Here is a 7,083-nt window from a genome sequence, read left to right as displayed (position 1 = left end):
TGTAACGCAGTCTATATTTGTCACTGTGTGTATGTGAGCACATACAGAAAAAGCAATTGACACACACGCCACATTTAGGCTTTCTATACATAGAGTGGATGAACTTTCCTATCTGTGTATGAACATAGACCCAAAAGCTGCACCTCAGGGCTCTCTTCTGCAAGACTCTGCTGACCCTCAGGAGCTAAACAGCAAGATTTTCACCAACAAATGTCCCTCTTGGAGACCTCTGGATACCTTTGGCCTTATCCCAACAGCCTGAACAGAGCTGTGTCTCTCTGTGCTTTGGCTTCTCTTACCCTGCCTAAACCTGCTCCAGAGTGACCACGCTCAGGCAGGTCATCGCAGGAGGAACTTAGCCAAGCTTTGCTCTCAGGTGGGACTGAGATCCCTACTTATTTAACCAATAATTCACCCAGGCTAGAAGTGCTGGGGCCAAGTGACAAGATGAAGAAGGAATTGGGCTGCCTCCAGCCAGCCCCAGGTACCAAACTGCCCCTGGTACCAGCGTAAAGGTAGAAATGAGACCTTTTGCAGCAGGCAAACACAAGAAGTTGCTTATGGTGCGTGCTCCTTTTGTGAATTAAAGAATACTCCAATGTACAGCGCTACAGGGAGAAGACCAGCTTAGAGAAACAGTGATGCTCATGAGCACTGAAACCCTCCATGCTGCTCCTCTAGATACAGCTCTGTGCAGCCCACAGAGGTAACTTGCATAGTCCTCTTCTCACTTTCAAGGTTCAGTCAAAAAGCACATGGTTTGATCTGCTGCTATGGCTGGTGCAACACCACTGTAAATAGATTCCTGCACCTTCCTCTGCTCCTGCACAGGAGGGAATGCAGATATTCTAGTTTCAGCAGCATGGAAAGCCAGAAAGGTATTTTTGGGGACCAACAGAAAATGCTCTGATCTGAAATACAGTACTTGCCTTCTGCAGGATGGGGGGAGGAAGCCATCATTCTGAAAATGTCAAAAAGAGATGTTTCTGTTTCCAAATGTCAGCAAAAATCACTTGTGCTGAGGCTCTGTTCCAAGGCTACCAGGGATGTCTGCTTCAGAAGCTCTACGAATTATCTGCTTAATTTTCCATTTTAAGTTTTCAGTCGGGGCCCTGATGCAGGGGAAACAGCTAGTTGGAAAGGACCTTAAAATCATCCAGTTCCAACCCTCAGCCGTGGGCAGGGACACCTCACACTAGAGCAGGTTGCTCCAAGCTTCATCCGACCTGGCCTTGAGCACTGCCAGGGTTGGGGCATTCACAGCTTCCTTGGGCAACCCATTCCAGTGACTCACCACCCTTATAGTAAAGAACTTCTTCCTTATCTCCAACCTGAACTTCCCCTGTTTCAGTTTTAACCCATCACCCCTTGTCCTGTCACTACAGTCGCTGATGAAGAGTCCCTCCCCAGCATCCCTATAGGCCCCCTTCAGGTACTGGAAGCTGCTCTGAGGTCTCCATGCAGCTTCTCTTCTCCAGGCTGAACAGCCCCAACTTTCTCAGCCTGTCTTCATATGGGAGCTGCTCCAGCCCCTGAGCATCCTCGTGGCCTCCTCTGGGTTTGCTCCAACAGCTTCATGTCCTTCTGATGTTGAGGACACTCAAAGCACACTCCTGCTGCTGTGGGTGTGCACATGATCCTCTGAACTCATTCTGCATCATGTTTTCAGACACTTTGCCCAGTGCTCATCAATTTGATCGCTTGGTTATCAGGACACTTAGCCCTTGCCCTGGTGCTTTCACACACAGCCATTCCCATCAGTTCACATCGAGCTCACTATTGCTATTACAAACCTCTAAACCAGGATGTAATTCCCAGGTGCCCAGACTGACCTTTTTCATTGTCTTGTTCCTATATTTACCCTTCACTCAACACCAAATTGCACAAGCCTCTTAGCCAGGTTGGAAAGCGCCATGACCCGCTATTGGTATTGCCAGTAGGTCTTCAGAGGAGTTTTGCTATTTGATTGAAACCAGCCTTTACCCTTTGGGTCAGCGTTTATCCTGTGTCTCTAATAGAGGCTGACAGGATGACTTTCAAGTCCTTGGTCCTGGAGCAAGCACTTGGATATTCCAGCAAGATTTGCGCTCCTGAAAGTGAAAAGCAGGACCATCATTTGTGTTCCCTTGTCACTTCTGCTTACAGCTGCCTCTGTTCAAACTTCAGCATGGAGCCTGGGTTCGACAGCTTAAAGAAGAGTAAATCAAGGTAATCCCACTCTGATTCTCATTCCCCTCATTTACTGTGTAGGAAACACATGGAGAGCACTGTCAGGTGTGAGTTAAAACCACTGCAGAGGCATGAGCACTCCCCTGTTCTGCCTGGCTTTTCGGTTTCCCTTAGGACGCCTGAAGACTGAGCAGAGATGGAGGCACTGGTAGGACATTCCTCATCTCCTGGAGCACTGTCTGTAGCTGGTGTTGAGCTGCTGGCATTTCTGGTGCAGATGCTTAGGGCATCTACAGACTGAAGCCTGTCTGCATACATTGATGGCTGGAGACAACACAGTTAATATGCTCCACTGTCTGCCTTCAGGGGACCCCAAAGGCCTGGAGCTGGGTTCAGCAGTCCTGCAGAGCTGTCAGGTAGTGAACTGCTACCATCCTTTGCAAAGCAAGGTCCACCTGATCCACAGAGCTCTGTGAAAACCAAGACTGTTTGCAAAACTGGTGTCCTGTTTTGCCACTCACTGCCTTCATCACTAAATAGTCATATTCCTTCCTGGTAGTGCAGACACCCTCCTACTCCTCTCTGCATGCAGATCTTCCTATTCACATCCTCACTACGTAAATCTATTCCACGTGAAACTCAGAAAATAGGATGCTAGGAAGCCTCATGGTGTCCTTAGTGGACCTGCTCTTTTCTTTCTTGAGACTTTACAATCATATTCAGAGCTTCAGTAGCTGACATTGTGGGTTTCCTAGGGAAATATTTCTCTTCTGGAGCATTTTGATAATAGTAGTTACAGTTAAATATATACTTTTAAATTTAGGCTGAAGATTGTAGAGTCAAATCTCACTGATTTTGGCTTTTATATGTGAAAGGCTTCCTCTGTCATTTGAGTGATTGTCCACTTAGATGAACTGGTCTCTTCAAGAGGTTCCAAGTGGAAAACATCTTAAGAAAACTGTTAGAACTGGTTGCTTGCAGCTTCTTCTATCCTATATTGTCCCGTGATTCCACAATCTATTAAAGACTCTTACACGGTTTGTGAAATAAACTGACAGACATTTCAGCTAACATTCCCAATGCAGTCCCAAATTGTCAGCAGCCCAGTACTCACAAAAGCCAGCTCAGCGAGAGCTTTGGGTGGGTGTTGACATCAGAACAACAGGAACATCAAAGCCTTGCAAGGAGAAAATGGAAAGAGACACGGAATGCTAAGCATGAGTGCTCAACCGACAATGTTTTCACCTGAAGTAGTGCTCAGAACTCATTTTACTCAGCTTTTTCCACCCAAGTGAACCAATGGCACCTAGTCAGTATTTCTGGAGCTCTTATCACTCATCCTTGAAACCCAGTTCGAGGCAGCCCTGTCCCTTGGACCAAGGTTGTGTGATGCGATGCTTCAGATAGGCCAGCTACACCTTGTGCCACCATCAAAGCTGTTGCCTCTCTCTTTGCATGGATACAGGTATGATTGATTTTCCATGCTCTGCTGTGCTGTATAAAGGGAAGAGCAAGGTATTGGCTGCAGTCTGGGAAGTGCTAGAAAGGTGATTCTAACAGGGCAGCCTTCAAGTTTTTATAAAGACAAACTGTCTATCAACTAGTCATAAGGCATTATCTTCTTCCAGTCTGGCAGCAGAACAGTACCTATATTGTACCAAATGGACAGGGAGCATCAGAGAGAGTGCATGAGGAGCAGATACTGGAGGTTCTGACAGCATCACCAACATTGGCTCTTACCTTGTTTTTATGGAGCCAAGGCACTTCTCTGTCCTTAAAATCCATCTTGTAAGCAAACAGGATTCAATAAACTTTTATCTGATTCCTCCACATACAGGAATGGACTCATCTCTTCCTGCTGCAGGAAATGAAAAAGAACATTTTGAGACAGGAAGATGAAGGCTAGAGCATGGGTGAGATTGAAGACACGATGAAACCATGAATGTCCTGTGCAGCAGTGCCAAAGAAGAATGTAAAGAAGAACAAAGAGCAGCCACTGCTTAGTTCCTCTTTGCTTCAAAACAGCCGTCACAGCCCTGGGAACAGTGGTGCCTCGAATCAGGAGAGATCAGCAGCTGGAGAGCATCATTCCTCTTTGGGGTGCATCAGAGAAAGGCTGAGCAGCTTTACCTAAAGTGCAAAGATGACTCAAAGCTGATGGGGTTGAGCTCATTGGCTTAAGCTCAAAAGCACAAATGGATCAAGGGTTTTGTGACAGTGACACTGTCATCTGTGAGCTCTGGGATTGAACAGCTAATCCTGTGCATCCCTTTCAGTGTCACTTCCTTTACGAGAGGTGTGAGAGAACTGCCCTCGAAAGATCCAGCCCAACACCAGCACCCGCAGTCACCGCTTGGAAATTGCCTTTGGGTCCTCTTTGCTCTGTCCTGTCCTAGACACCTACCCTAGTCCAGACAATGGCATCTGTCTGGATGGATGGACAGCATCTGTATGTTTCAATGCCTAGAATTGGGCAAGAATTTACTATGTTCAAATAGGGTTAAAATCATTTGAGGAAACTGAGAGGCAGTTTTTCCAGTAGCCTTGCTAAAGCCTTGATTTCTTGTACTAATAGTTCTAGTGTATTTGTCTAGTATATGTCAGCACAGTCTATTTACTCTTTTTCCTACATCTCTCACTTGATTCAAATAATTTTAACTGCAGGAAAGACAAGTATTTGCTCTAAGTGAGCAGCCAGCACCCAAAACTTCCTCATGCCCAGTACACATGAAGACCTCAGAGCAGTTTCCAGTGTCTGAAGGGGCTACAAGGATGCTGGAGAGGGGCTGTGCTTCAGGGACTGTAGTGGTAAGACAAGGGGTGGTGGGTTCAAACTTAAACAGGGGAAGTTGAGGCTAGGTATAAGAAAGAAGTTCTTCACTGCGAGGGTGGTGAGGCACTGGAATGGGTTGCCCAAGGTCCATGTCCTGCTTCAAACAAGCCCTTCAGCTTATATCTCTGGTTTTCAGAGACATGGCAGTTTTGTGGTAAGGTAAAACAGGACTAACCTGGGGAAGCTGGATGCAGAGATGCTGTTAAACCCTCTGTATTTCCCTGCTGGGAAGGCATTTCTCTCCATTTCAGAGAGGGTTTATAAGGCACCAGCAACTCACCTGCAACCTGCTCGTGCAGTGCCTTGTCAGCATTAAAAAGTGGGGGCTTTTAATGGCATCTGGCTGTACTGTTCCTGTGTTATAAATAGCAGTAAAACTGTGTCTTGACAGATAAATCTCTCCTCTAATCTCTTGAAATACTTGACAGCCATTAAGGAAATGCAGAGCTTGTTTAACACGTGCGCTCTATTCTAAAGGACGCCTGAAAAGATGAGGAAAAGCAATACTTTTCCTGCTTCTCCTTTCATTAGGAATTCTGGCCCTGAGTTTGCAGCTTTGCTTGGAAAATGCTCAGGTCAATTGGAGCTGTAAGAATGGAGATTTCCTGCAAATGAATCACCAAAAAACCCCACTCTCCAGATATTTCTTGTCTCTAAGTTTTAAGTATAATGAATTGGATCTGGTTTTCAAACAAGGAATGGGGTTTTAAGTCTTGTGCTATTCCAATTCATTGGGGTTGAAAAATCTATATCTAATTTTGGACATCCTGCCATTTCCCTGAGCAACCACAGAGACCAAGGGCACATTTGAAGCCCTCCTTTCTTCAAGTGCTGTGGTTACCACCCAGAGACCTTGCTTGGTCCATTTGAGTGTGATTTAAGGGGAACTGCAGCACTTAAACATAGAATAACCACCAAGACATTTTCCCTGTGAGAGTGACGACCCCCTATTCAAGCCCAAAGATTCCCACCCTGGAAAAAGAACCAAAGGATGTACAAATACCTTTAGTCCCACTGGCTGCGTTCTGTTCTGGGTTTCATTGCCTGTGTGGTTATGTAAAGTGTCTTGTGCTTCAATATGTCCAAGTCAGTATTTCAATAGGCCTTGAGATGCCCTGTGGTAGCAGAGAAGATGTGGCAGGCTAATGGGTAGCACTGATGTCCCCAACCCGCAGAGGCTGAGCTGTCCAGGGACAACCCATGTCACCTCTGGGGGCTGCAAGGGGTGATAAAGCTTGGTTGTGGCATTTGCCCTCTCCAGCACCAATGGCAGGAGCAGATTAGAAGAGAGATGTCCCCTTCTTGCTCAGCTCATGGCCAAGACAAGCTGTTGGGTTTGGAGAGCTGTGGGGTACGCACTTCATCTCAGGCAGCCAGGGTGGCTGCAGCCCCAGGATGCAAAAAGGGCAGTACAAGGCAGCCTGCAGCAAGAGGGAAAGCCTCCTGCACTGGTCCTCTCCTCTGGTCACTGTCCCTGCCAGAGACCCTGTAGTGAAGCTCTGGACAGGTTCAATATCCCACAGGCCCAATGTGGGCAACTGACTCCAGCTACTCTTGCACATCTCCAGTGCTTGTGCTCAGCCCCATTGATCTCCAGAGACCTGCAGGGAGCTGTACCCTGTCATCCAGCAGCCCAGATCCTGCACTTCTTAAGCTTTATCCTCAGGCTCTTTTTGTTCAACCAATTCCCCTGCACCAGACTACCATCACTCGGCCTCCCTACGCTTGTGTCCACATTCTTTCCACTAGAGCAGGTTGCTTCAAGCCCCGTCCAATTTGGCCTTGACCACTGCCAGGGATGGGGCAGCCACAGCTCCTCCATTCAAGCCATTCCAGTGTCCCAGCACCCTCTTCTGCCTAAGAGCTCATCTCCATCTCCCCCCTGGCAGGTTAAAGCCATTCCCCTTGGCCTGTCCCTACAGGCCCTTGTCCCAAGCCCCTCTCCAGGTTTTCTGTAGCCCCTTTAGGCACTGGAGCTGCTCTAAGGTCTCCCCTTAAGGAGCCTTCTCTTGTCCAGGCTGCCCCAGCCCAGCTCTCTCAGCCTGGCTCCAGAGCAGAGCTGCTCCAGCCCTCGCAGCATC

Source organism: Lathamus discolor, chromosome 18, assembly GCF_037157495.1.
Source record: "Lathamus discolor isolate bLatDis1 chromosome 18, bLatDis1.hap1, whole genome shotgun sequence".
Classification (NCBI taxonomy): domain Eukaryota; kingdom Metazoa; phylum Chordata; class Aves; order Psittaciformes; family Psittacidae; genus Lathamus; species Lathamus discolor.
The sequence above is the reverse complement of the archived record's forward strand: the minus strand, read 5'-3'. Positions refer to the sequence as shown.